The sequence below is a fragment of the Schistocerca americana genome, chromosome 1 (genome assembly GCF_021461395.2).
Source record: "Schistocerca americana isolate TAMUIC-IGC-003095 chromosome 1, iqSchAmer2.1, whole genome shotgun sequence".
Classification (NCBI taxonomy): Eukaryota; Metazoa; Arthropoda; class Insecta; order Orthoptera; family Acrididae; genus Schistocerca; species Schistocerca americana.
Window position 1 is genome coordinate 62575574 of NC_060119.1, and position 14251 is coordinate 62589824.

The window sequence follows — 14251 nt, forward strand, 5'->3', positions numbered from 1 at the left end:
GCAGGTTCGAATCCTGCCTCGGGCATGGATGTGTGTGATGTCCTTAGGTTCTAAGTTCTAGGGGAGTGATGACCTCAGATGTAAAGTCCCATAGTGCTCAGAGCCATTTGAACCATTTTTGAGTATCATCCAGGGAAGGAATCAGGCAGATGTTGCACTTGCTGTCATCAAGGATCAATGGGAAGTAACAAGCGCCCACTACGTTGTACGTGTTGTTACCTCCATTTTACTGACATTCCTTCGACAGGAAAGTGATGTATATTTCCAGCAGAACAACGCAACTCTCCATGTGCTGCTGCCACGCAGTGTGCTGTTTATGGTGTGCAGCAACTGCCCTGCCGAGGAAGATAACCAGATTCCTCGCCAATTTAACACGAATGGGACATGGTGGCCTAGACCTGCGGTCTAGGCTTACCGCCTTTGATTCATAATCAAAAACGTGTTCGGTCCCGGGTTCGATCCCCACCACTGCCTAAATTTTGATAAATAATCAGCATTGGCGGCCGAAGACTTCCGGCATAAGAAGTCAGCCTCATTCTGCCAACGGCCTTGACTAGGAGGCCGGAGGAGCTGATAGAGGTTCAGGACACTCTCTTGTCCTAGGGGTGGGAAATTGCACCTAAAGGCCGAAGAATCAGTAATGATCAACGACATGAGGATGCAGAAGGCAATGGAAACCACTGAATTAAAGACACGTAACGTGTATCCACAGGACATGATGATCTCTCCATTGGCAAAAGATTCCGGAATAGTCCCCCATTCGGATCTCCGGGAGGAGACTGCCAAGGGGGAGGTTACCATGAGAAAAAGATTGAATAACCAACCAAAGGATAACGCTCTACGAGTCGGGGCGTGGAATGTCAGAAGCTTGAACGTGGTAGGGAAACTAGAAAATCTGAAAAGGGAAATGCAAAGGCTCAATCTAGATATAGTAGGGGTCAGTGAAGTGAAGTGGAAGGAAGTCATAAATTTCTGGTCAGATGAGTGTCAGGTAATATGAACAGCAGCATAAAATGGTATAACAGGTGTAGGATTCGTTATAAATAGGAAGGTAGGGCAGAGGGTGTGTTACTGTGAACAGTTCAGTGACTGGGTTGTTCTAATCAGAATCGACAGCAGACCAATACCGACAACGATAGTTCAGGTATACATGACGACGTCGCAAGTTGAAGATGAACAGAGAAAGTCTATGAGGATATTGAAAGGGTAATGCAGTATGTAAAGGGGGATGAAAATCTAATAGTCATGGGCGACTGGAATGCAGTTGTAGGGGAAGGAGTAGAAGAAAAGTTTACAGGAGAATATGGGCTTGGGACAAGGAATGAAAGAGGAGAAAGACTAATTGAGTTCTGTAAAAAGTTTCAGCTAGTAATAGCGAATACCCTGTTCAAGAATCACAAGAGGAGGAGGTATACTTGGAAAAGGCCAGGAGATACGGGAAGATTTCAATTAGATTACATCATGGTCAGACAGAGATTCCGAAATCAGATACTGGATTGTAAGGCGTACCCAGGAGCAGATATAGACTCAGATCACAATATACACTCCTGGAAATTGAAATAAGAACACCGTGAATTCATTGTCCCAGGAAGGGGAAACTTTATTGACACATTCCTGGGGTCAGATACATCACATGATCACACTGACAGAACCACAGGCACATAGACATAGGCAACAGAGCATGCACAATGTCGGCACTAGTACAGTGTATATCCACCTTTCGCAGCAATGCAGGCTGCTATTCTCCCATGGAGACGATCGTAGAGATGCTGGATGTAGTCCTGTGGAACGGCTTGCCATGCCATTTCCACCTGGCGCCTCAGTTGGACCAGCGTTCTTGCTGGACGTGCAGACCGCGTGAGACGACGCTTCATCCAGTCCCAAACATGCTCAATGGGGGACAGATCCGGAGATCTTGCTGGCCAGGGTAGTTGACTTACACCTTCCAGAGCACGTTGGGTGGCACGGGATACATGCGGACGTGCATTGTCCTGTTGGAACAGCAAGTTCCCTTGCCGGTCTAGGAATGGTAGAACGATGGGTTCGATGACGGTTTGGATGTACCGTGCACTATTCAGTGTCCCCTCGACGATCACCAGTGGTGTACGGCCAGTGTAGGAGATCGCTCCCCACACCATGATGCCGGGTGTTGGCCCTGTGTGCCTCGGTCATATGCAGTCCTGATTGTGGCGCTCACCTGCACGGCGCCAAACACGCATACGACCATCATTGGCACCAAGGCAGAAGCGACTCTCATCGCTGAAGACGACACGTCTCCATTCGTCCCTCCATTCACGCCTGTCGCGACACCACTGGAGGCGGGCTGCACGATGTTGGGGCGTGAGCGGAAGACGGCCTAACGGTGTGCAGGACCGTGGCCCAGCTTCATGGAGACGGTTGCGAATGGTCCTCGCCGATACCCCAGGAGCAACAGTGTCCCTAATTTGCTGGGAAGTGACGGTGCGGTCCCCTACGGCACTGCGTAGGATCCTACGGTCTTGGCGTGCATCCGTGCGTCGCTGCGGTCCGGTCCCAGGTCGACGGGCACGTGCACCTTCCGCCGACCACTGGCGACAACATCGATGTACTGTGGAGACCTCACGCCCCACGTGTTGAGCAATTCGGCGGTACGTCCACCCGGCCTCCCGCATGCCCACTATACGCCCTCGCTCAAAGTCCGTCAACTGCACATACGGTTCACGTCCACGCTGTCGCGGCATGCTACCAACGTTAAAGACTGCGATGGAGCTCTGTATGCCACGGCAAACTGGCTGACACTGACGGCGGCGGTGCACAAATGCTGCGCAGCTAGCGCCATTCGACGGCCAACACCGCGGTTCCTGGTGTGTCCGCTATGCCGTGCGTGTGATCATTGCTTGTACAGCCCTCTCGCAGTGTCCGGAGCAAGTATGGTGGGTCTGACACACCGGTGTCAATGTGTTCTTTTTTCCATTTCCAGGAGTGTAGTAGTGATGAAGAGTAGGCTGAAGTTCAAGACATTAGTCAGGAAGAATCAATACGCAAAGAAGTGGGATACGGAAGTACTAAGGAATGACGAGATACGTTTGAAGTTCTCTAACGCTATAGATGCAGCAATAAGGAATAGCGCAGTAGGCAGTACAGTTGAAGAGGAATGGACATCTCTAAAAAGGGCCATCACAGAAGTTGGGAAGGAAAACATAGATACAAAGAAGGTAGCTGCGAAGAAACCATGGGTAACAGAAGAAATACTTCAGTTGATTGATGAAAGGAGGAAGTACAAACATGTTCCGGGAAAATCAGAGGTACAGAAATACAAGTCGCTGAGGAATGAAATAAATAGGAAGTGCAGGGAAGCTAAGACGAAATGGCTGCAGGAAAAATGTGAAGACATCGAAAAAGATATGATTGTCGGAAGGACAGACTCAGCATACAGGAAAGTCAAAACAACCTTTGGTGACATTAAAAGCAACGGTGGTAACATTAAGAGTGCAACGGGAATTCCACTGTTAAATGCAGAGGAGAGAGCAGATAGGTGGAAAGAATACATTGAAAGCCTCTATGAGGGTGAAGATTTGTCTGATGTGATAGAAAAAGGAACAGGAGTCGATTTAGAAGAGATAGGGGATCCAGTATTAGAATCGTAATTTAAAAGAGCTTTGGAGGACTTACGGTCAAATAAGGAAGTAGGGATAGATAACATTCCATCAGAATTTCTAAAATCATTGGGGGAAGTGGCAACAAAACGACTATTCACGTTGGTGTGTAGAATATATGAGTCTGGCGATATACCATCTAACTTTCGGAAAAGCATCATCCACACAATTCCGAAGACGGCAAGAGCTGACAAGCGCGAGAATTATGGCACACTCAGCTTAACAGCTCATGCATCGAAGCTGCTTACAAGAATAGTATACAGAAGAATGGAAAAGAAAATTGAGAATGCGGTAGGTGACGATCAGTTTGGCTTTAGGAAAAGTAAAGGGACGAGAGAGGCAATTCTGACGTTACGGCTAATAATGGAAGCAAGGCTAAAGAAAAATCAAGACACTTTCATAGGATTTGTCGACCTGGAAAAATTGTTCGACAATATAAAATGGTGCATGCTGTTCGAGATTCTGAAAAAAGTAGGGGTAAGCTATAGGGAGAGGCGGGTCATATACAATATGTACAACAACCAAGAGGGAATAATAAGAGTGGACGAGCAAGAGCGAAGTGCTCGTATTAAGAAGGGTGTAAGACAAGGCTGTAGCCTTTCGCCGCTACTCTTCAGTCTGTACATCGAGGAAGCAATGATGGAAATAAAAGAAAGGTTCAGGAGTGGAATTAAAATACAAGATGAAAGGATATCAATGATACGATTCGCTGATGACATTGCTATCCTGAGTGAAAGTGAAGAAGAATTAAATGATCTGCTGAACGGAATGAACAGTCTAATGAGTACACAGTACGGTTTGAGAGTAAATCGGAGAAAGACGAAGGTAATGAGAAGTAGTAGAAATGAGAACAGCGAGGAACTTAACATCAGGATTGATGGTCACGAAGTCAATGAAGTTAAGGAATTCTGCTACCTACGCAGTAAAATAACCAATGACGGACGGAGGAAGGAGGACATCAAAAGCAGACTCGCTATGGCAAAAAAGGCATTTCTGGCCAAGAGAAGTCTACTAATATCAAATACCGCCCTTAATTTGAGGAAGAAATTTCTGAGGATGTACGTCTGGAGTACAGCATTGTATGGTAGTGAAAGATGGACTGTGGGAAAACCGGAACAGAAGAGAATTGAAGCATTTGAGATGTGGTGCTATAGACGAATGTTGAAAATTAGGTGGACTGATAAGGTAAGGAATGAGAAGGATCTACGCAGAATCGGAGAGGAAAGGAATATTTAGAAAACACTGATAAGGAGAAGGGACAGGATGATAGGACAAGACACGAGGGAATGACTTCCATGGTACTAGAGAGAGCTATAGAGGGCAAAAACTGTAGAGGAAGACAGAGTTGGAATACGTCAAGCAAATAATTGAGGACATAGTTTGCAAGTGCTACGCTGAGATGATGAGGTTAGCGCAGGAAAGGAATGCGTGGCGGGCCGCATCAAACCAGTCAGTAGACTGTTGACCAAAAAAAAAAAGGGACATGGTGAAGTGGAATGTTGCTCGTTTTCGAGTGCCTGCAAGGACAAAAAATGGCTCAAATGGCTCTGAGCACTATGGGACTTAACATCTGAGGTCATCAGTCCCCTAGAACTTAGAGCTACTTAAACCTAACTAACCTAAGGACAACACACACATCCATGCCCGAGGCAGGATTCGAACCTGCGACCGTAGCAGTCGCGCGGTTGCCGACTGAAGCGCCTAGAACCGCTCGGCCGCCGCGGCCTGCAAGGACAGTTGCCCAACTGCAACAGAGGGTGGAAGATGCATTGAACAGTCTATTGTGAGATGCCGTTCAGAACCTTTATGATCATTTGCGTGTGAGGATACACGCCGGTATTGCTGCCAGAGAGGGTACATTGTGTACTGATGTGATTGTTTGGCCACCATTTACTGTGACATGTATATTTCCTTTGGTCTGAATTTGTTGTGATGTTTTCCCACAATGGTGCTAAATCTGTCATCGCTTTTCAATAAAATGACCTTGTCTTTGAGAGTCTTGCCCTATTTTCGGCAGTGTAGTTGCTGGCCAAGACGTCACAGGGTAGTGCGACTGGGGGCATGGGATACGAGTCTACTGAAATGCAAGTGGGTGTGGGAAGATGGTAGCTGAGCACAGACCGACGAAAATAACTATATGTTAAATTATGTAACGAGATTCTTCATTTGTGTATCGATAATGTCTGCAGTTAATAATTAGAGTGAGTATATTAGTTTCTCTTAGTTTCTCAATATAGATGACTTGGATCCACATGGATTAGCCTTTCGAGTGTTGAAAGATTACAGGATGTGTATATTGCAGTGACAGCCTGTAACACTTGTTTATAGCTTCCACAATGATGCCGCAGTCTGCTGCAGGAGATATTAAACCATCTAAAGACCGGTTTCGTTCATTACATCATCATCAGGTTGTTTGCAGTTACACAAAGCAAGAAATTAGATTAAAAGCTATCATGTCTTAATGAATAAAGTAAGCTTACACTGCCAACAGTCTTCCAACAATTCCTCAGGGAGCCTTACCAGTATCGTGATTTAATACGTATAGCTATCACATATAACGTCACAGGCAAAAATCTAGAGATGATGATTGTATAGACATTCTGCACTTACTGCTCACCATGCTGCATCAAACGCAACCTGTCGAGCAGAAAGCGTTCTGAAATGTAGAGGTAGTCATGTGGTATAAACATTGATGCAATTTGTATGGTGTCAAATGAGTGACACACCCTACATTGAATTCCTGAAACAATCCCGGTTAACTCGATACGTCACATGACATAATTATTTGAAATCGTATGAATTTTATTAATATGCAGATCTAATAAGCAAGCCAGCATCTTGTGTGTATAAACCACTAACACTCACACTAGTAGTTGCACACATGTAATTTCCCCGGCCCGAGCTACGAGATGCAGTTCTGACAGAAAGGAGAATTTTACGATGGCAATGGCTGTCCCACGTAGGCCTACACCTTCGCCGTAGGCCACCTAGCGGACACAATGGGATGCCTGAGCCACTGCGTAGGCCACTGCCAAAAGCCGCCCCTTGTCCCTGCTTTTGATGATAACTCTTCGGAAACCCTTTCTACAGGGAGCGGTGGGGAATGCAACATAAACGTCTGGAGAAACCCAACTCAAAACATCGGTGATTCACTGTAGCCACTGGTTCACATTGGTGATTCACTGTAGTCACCTGCATTAAAACTCGCGTAAAAGAAAAAACTATCTGTATTATGAGGCAGGAGTTAAGCTCTGCCCTACGAAAGAAAAGACGCATGTGATAGGCTACAAAAACTCTAGTGGGTGAAGTTATAACAAGCCCGAACGCCCTGATTGGCTAGAAAGGAAACACGTGGCCACCAGCTTTGATATAGGCAAACTGCAGATAGAGTAATTAGCTTCTTCTCTTGCAGAAAATCGTCGAGAGTTCAGCAATGTGACTCGCGCTGCACTGAGACGGTTGTGTCATTATGTGAACTCTTATTCACAGGCCCTTCTCAACTCATAAGCAAATTAGAACTGCTAAGTCTCCGGGAATGCAGAATCACACTGAGCACCGACAGTTAACGCCTTCGAGGGCAACGATGTACGCGCTATTCCAGACAAATAGCTAGGAGTCTCGGATTGACCGAAGACATAGGAAATGTATCCAACTGGTGTTTAACAGTCGAGAGACATTTAGGAAAGATTCTCGGGTTCACAGCTCGTACCGACAACCACCACTGCTGCCGCCAACGCAAGGTAAAAACACGCGCTCCTGCTATGCCAGCAAGTGATATTCAATTGACAATCAGAACTGTGGTCGTCTCCCTCTCCCAATTTCTTTACATTCAGCCATGACCTGTAGTTACACATATTCACGATTGTCAGGCTTAAATAAAGCACAAATGCGAGATATCCGATCCAACGAAAAGCTTTGATCAGCCGCTGAAGTGTTCTTTATACTATGAATTTGTTGAATTGTTTTAACTGCGTTCTTCTTTTTGATTGCTCTTTACCGACCCCATTCAGTTTTGGGTATTTCCATTGTGCATTTTAGTGTAATTGATATCTCTGGCCCTAATTGCTCTTAATTTATTTGTAATTTTGTTGGCCCCCAGCCATGGTCATCAACCATCTTACCATTAAAAAACGTTACAGTAGTTAGGAATTTGGCTCCACAGTTGTGAACACCAAGTATCAATATTTTACCATCCTGTACGTAATTTTGCTAACATTGCCATGTCATAAAGTCAAACTTAGATTTTCGTTATTAGGGTTTATTTTTAAAATTTTCATTTTTTGCTGGCATATAGTTACTCCCGAACCCATACACTAATATTTGTTAGCGATAATGTTTCCTTTACAGGGAGTGTAGTGGAACCGGCATTGAGATCATTGTCTGATTACAACACTGTCCACACTGCTACACTCTTCTGAACTATGCATGTCTGAGATGGTATCTTCCTACGCTGGAGGCCGTATGTTCAACACCAAATTCCTAGAATACTCATAGAGCGTCCTTGTACAACTGTGGTAGGAAGGTAAATCAGAACCAGTCACAGACACGTTAGAAATGTATATCGAAAATAGAAGCTGACTGTTATTGAAATTCGATTCCATTTGTCATAAACATAACATGTGGTTTAAAAAGTAAGGAAAGAGCAAAATAATGGCTTTGCATTAGCACTGCGCGGCATTTGTCAGTATTTCATCAAGAGATTTAGTACCAGAACAGCTGGAGCAGTAGCCATCACTTCCTAAAATATGTCGTTCTATGCCTGGAAAAGCGTAACTGGAACACCATTTTGTTGTTATTTACATTATTGTTTGTCCAGGTGCTGCTGCATCCTGCAGTCACACGCCAGTTTATGGAGCCAGCTGGACGTAGAATTCAGGTGGCAGCGAAATTCAATGCTCAAAGGTATAATTGGAAAAGATTAGTAATATAAATGTAAATATTATTTAGTACAATAATTCAGTTATAACGTATTACGTTTAAGTGTGAACTCTATCAATTTAGATAATTTTTATTATTTACTCATTCTTTATTAAGAATTGAAGAAATTATTCAAATGAAAATGAACTTTTAATGCAACATAATTTTAAATCTAACTAAAAAGTAAAACAAAAAAAAAATATTCGCCCCACACCCATGAAGATCCCTAGCCCCACAGAGATGGCTCTGAAAATTTGTGATTGTTAATTTGTAATAGCTATGGAAATACGTGTAACATTTAAAACGAAAAATATGGGATGCATGCAGCAGATAGTGGTAAGTAGGTGAACTATTGATGTATCCACTAGTAAGTAGTGTGATAGCAACGAGGTGAAATGGTCCTGTGTCAGTTACGTATTACCTACCTCTCTTTTTAAATCGTACAAGTATTTTCGAAGCTACTGAAAACTCACGATATCAAATGTGTAGGACTCCCTGCATGGGACTTAGGAATCTGTATGGGAATACAAGAAATTACTTTATAATTTTTAGTCCGTTTCAGAAAGGAGTATATTAAAACTTCATTTTTATTCAAATAATTATTTCCTGTTTTTTATGCTTGTGTGTACGAAATTTTTCATTAAGTTTCAAACATTTTGATGATAATATAACAGACACACGGTAACTTTTTTGTTAATTTCATTTTCTCTTCACCTGATTCAATGTATATATACATCCTTCTACGTGACGTTCATCTTGCAGAAAGACCGTGAAGATAAAAATTAGAGGTATTCGAGGTAAAACCAAGGTCTGCTAGCAATCATTGATACTACGAAACATTGGTGGCTGGAACAGGAAAAGGGTAAAGTGCAAAAGTGGTAGCTGTACATGTTCCCTCCGACTAACATCATACGATATATCGAGTCATTGTCACCCATTTCTGTGCTGTGTTGACAGTTTAAAGTTTGTAGCTGATTGGGAAGTTTGAAATCAACCGCAAAATTGGTACCGAACGAACAGACGGGGTAATGACGCAAGAGAAACGTTCTAAGAAAGATTAAAGCAACCTACTGGTAGCGGGAGTGTAGTCTACGACTGCCCCTCTACTCACTACACGTCGCAGAGCACAAATATTAGCGTGAGCTCGCCACCACGTCCACTGGACGCTGGGAACACAGGAAAACGTTCCTGAACTGAAGATTCGCACTTCACATTGGTACCGTTGCGGTAGGGACGGAGTCCTACGTCGCTAGAGAAATTCGGCAGATACCATCCCCAAGGCATACGACTGGCGACACAGACGTCAACGTGTGGCAAGACACTCACAACGATTGGTCGACGCAGCAAGGCGTCAACGGGGTGCACGCCTTCGCTGCCAATCATCCAAATGGACAGGCTCCAGAACGTTATTTATGCGGGATGATCGATCCACGTGGCTTGTTCGAGCAGGCTACTGTGTGGCCAGACGGCCACCGTGCTGATGAATCCCCGAGCATCCGCTGGACAGTCGTCGTCGCCACACACCTGGCGCTCCCACACCGCCTTCTTCACATACTCACCGCCGATTGTGCCAGTCGCCACAGCCTGCAGGAATGCAATGCTAGCAGCAGGTGGCCACTTAGTCTCCACCCAGCATCTGCATCTACATTCAAATCTACATCGATAAATCGCCAGTCACCATACGGTGCCGGGCGGAGGGTACCCTGTACCACTACTAGTCATTTCCTTTCCTCTTCCACTCGCAAATGAAATGATGGATAAACGATAGTCTATATACCTCCCTAAGAGCCCTAGTTTCTCGAATCTTATCTTCGTGGTCCTTACGTGCAATGTATGTTGGAGGTAACCGAATTGTTCTAAGGTCAGCTTCAAATGCTCGTCCTCAATATTTTCTTCAGTAGTGTTTCCCGAAAAAGAATGCCGCCTTTCCTCCAGGGATTCCCATTCCAATTCCCGAAGCATCTACGTAACACTTGCGTGTTATTCGAACCTACCGGTAATGAACCTAACAGCTCGCCTCTAAATTGCTTCGATGTCTTCCTTCAGTCCGACCTGGTCGCACTGGCGTGCTCTATGCAGTCTCCTTTACAGGTGAACACACTTTCCGAAAGTTCTCCCAATGAACCCAAGTCGACCATTCGGCTTCCCAACCATAGTTCTTAAATGCTCGTTCCATTTCGTGTCGGTCTGCAACGTTACGCCCAGATATTTAAACGGCTTGACTGTTTCAAGCAGGACACTAATTATAATGTAAAGGAACATTACATGTTTGTTCTTCCCACTCACCCGTATTAACGTATTAACGTATATTTTCCACACTTAGAGCTATCTGCAATTCGTCACACCAACAAGAAATTTTGTGCAAGTCGTCTTGTATCTTCCGACAGTCACTCAACTTTGACAGCTTTTCGTATACCACCGCGTCATCAGCAAACAACCGCAGACTGCTGCACACCCTGTGCGCCAAATCACTTATGTATATACAGAGAACAACAGCGATCCTATCACACATCCCTGGGGCACTCCTGACGATACTTTTGTGTCTGATGAACATTCGCCATCGAGGATAACATTCTGGATTCTATTACTTAAGAACTCTTCGAGTATGATATTTCTTTGAACTTATTCCATATGTTAGTAACTTCTTTAAAATAGTAACAGAGAACCGTGCCAAATGCTTTTCGGAAACCTAGAAATATGGAATCTACCTGTTGTCTTCATCCATAGTTCACAGTGTATCATATGAGAAAAGGGCAAGCTGAGTTTCGTACGAGCGATGCTTTCTAAAACCATGCCGATTCGTGGACTTAAGCTTCTCAGTCTCAAGGAAGTTTATTGTATTCGAACTGAGAAAAAAACGTTTATTCTGTAGCAGTCCGAATTTAGGGATATTAGTATCCAAATTTATGAGTCCATTGTTTTACCCTTCTTATACACTGGAGACACCTGCGCTTTTTTGCAGTCGCTTGGGACTTTGTGCTGGGCGAGAGGTTTGCGACAGAAGCTCCAAAGATTACTTTTGTAAAATCGATTTGGGATTCCATCAGGACCTGGTGATTTACTTGCTTTCAAATCTTTCATTTGTTTTTCTACGGCATGGCTGCTTATTACTACGTCATCTGTACAGGTGTCTGTCCGATGGTCAAGTGCTGATATGTTTGTATGATTCACCTGTGTGAACGATTTCTTGAACGTCAAATTTGGAACTTCGTGTTTCGTTTTGCTGTCTTGAACTGCCACACCAGACAGGTCATCAAGGGACTGAATGGAAGCTTAAGCCCCGCTTGGTGGTTACACATATGACCAGAATTTTCTCGAATACTCTGTCAGACCTTTAGCAAAGTATGACGGTGGTAGTTACTGTATGCTTCGCGCATAGATCTCTTCACGGCCGCACGAATCTCTAGTAACCTTTGCTTGTCGTCAATTTGTGCGTTCTCTGTTGAACCGAGAGTGTTACAACCTCTGCTTTGTCAGCATCTTCCGAATTTCATTATGAACCATGGTGGGTCTTTTCCATTCTTTATTCACTTACTAAGTACATAATTCTCGCGACCATGACTTACGAACTACTTAAACATCATACTACAACTAAGTGTCATCAGTTCACTGTCCAAGTGATATGCCAACAAGTGCTTACCCGCTCTGTCTAGCAGGAACACCTTCCTAGCCGGCTCCCAGCAGGATGTATTACCTTTAGAGACGTCTCCCACCGCCGCACCGATATGAAATCGTGGGGGCCTGATACAGGAATGCGCTAGCAGGCGAGGGTAAAGGAGGTCGACAAATATATGGAAACACCCAAAACACAACACTTTACCCATGGCTAATATGGCGGACAAAACTGCTGGCATTGAAAACAACTTCCAGTTGTTACTGAACGTATAAATACAGGTCCTCTAAAGGTTTTCAAGGGAATCTTATACCACACTTCCTGTAAAATAGTGGCTAGTTCAGGCGACGATGAAAGAAGTGGATAGGATCACGCCCCCTTCCTTCCAAACTAGACCACGGAAGCTTAATAATATTGAGATCTGATAGTACGTAGTCGCGCTCACAAAACCAGTCAGGAACGATGCGATCTATGTGAACAGGCGTCCTGCAGATAACTAAGAAGCCCATGGAATACCACGATATCTCTGCCCAAACAGTCACTGAACCCCCCCCCCCCTTCCCTCCCACCGCCCCCATGTTCCGCTCCCGGGATGTAAATTCCGCTAGAAGTTAGAAAAAAATGTGCAGCAAGATGTGAGGCCCCCAACAAAATTTTTCTTTCCTTATGTTTACGGAATATGAAATACTTTGACCAGGGAGTACAAAAATGTTTCAAATGGTTCTAACCACTATGGGACTTAACATCTGAGGTCATCACTCCCCTAGACTTAGCACTACTTGAACCTAACTGACCTAAGGACGTCACACACATCCATGCCCGAGGCAGGATTCGAACCTGCGACCGTAGCAGCAGGGCGATTCCGGACTGAAGCGCCTACAACCGCTCGGTCACAGTGGCCGGCCCAGGGAGTACACAAATGTTAGTAAGTACTAGTAACAATAAAGCAAGACTCAACATTCACATTTTTTTTCTGCGGCCAGCAAGGAGATCCCTTACTGTTTCTCATCGCCCCTTGTTCTTCAGCTTTCGATGTGGTGCATCTATCTTATTGGATCTTAAGAACCCTGTATATATTTAGGGATTTTTGAAATTAGTACCTTTCAGATTTATTTGACGCACTAAACGTATCCCTTTATATTAATCTCTTGTAATTGTTAGCTTTGTTTGCAGCTGTTCGTTTAGAAAAATGGAAAGCTGCTGACGTTCGCTTTGGCCGCTATTGGCTTTATCTAAATACTGTTTAACAAATTATTGCATCTTTTACTGTGCACCAATGGACCTGCAGTGTCTCACAAACGAAGTCCGTCATAGAATTAACCATACTACATACTGCCATTGAGCAACCGCTTTATGCTCTCGCCTTTTCAAAATTGCGTTGCACCATGTCTGTATCTTAGCGTTTCTCTCTAACGCCTGTCTGGAGTAATAGGAACTCGTAACAGAAACCGATTAGGCACTGCTCCGCTAATTTCGGTTAACGTTACTGAGCTGGCTTCCTGTTGGGAAGTGGTAGGTGATTTCGATTTTATATTCTTTAAATTCTTAACCTTCTTCCACCTTCCCAAGCAAGCAAGGTAGCGGTTACAACACTAAGACTTACCCGAGAAACGACTTTGATCCATTGGCCCATAGCCCGTATCTTATGACATCGGCACCACGTTTTACAGTTACGGGCTTCTGCATCAGAGTGAATGGGTTTGGAATTTCAGCTCGTCCTGCATCAAACAGCTGACACTGTTTGCGAGTGTGTCATTCAGTTTTACGATAAATGTGGCAGCTGACCTCCTCTTACATTTTGTCACAATCCCCTTCAACGACCGTCTGCCACGGTCACTCAACACAGACGTTTGTCCGCGTTGTGACATAGCGGATGGTTTTTCCGCTTTCGCTGCACGTGCTATGAATCTTCGATACGATGCCTCTTTGAGCACGTACCACTTCGTCTGCCTCGATTACGGAAGCACCCGCCGTACGAGAAGCAAGAACTTGCCCACGTTCGAATTCATTTAGCTCCTACATTACGCACGGCTGAACATGGCTGACGCTTGCAGCGTACTGTGGACACAGGTACCGTTTGTGGTCA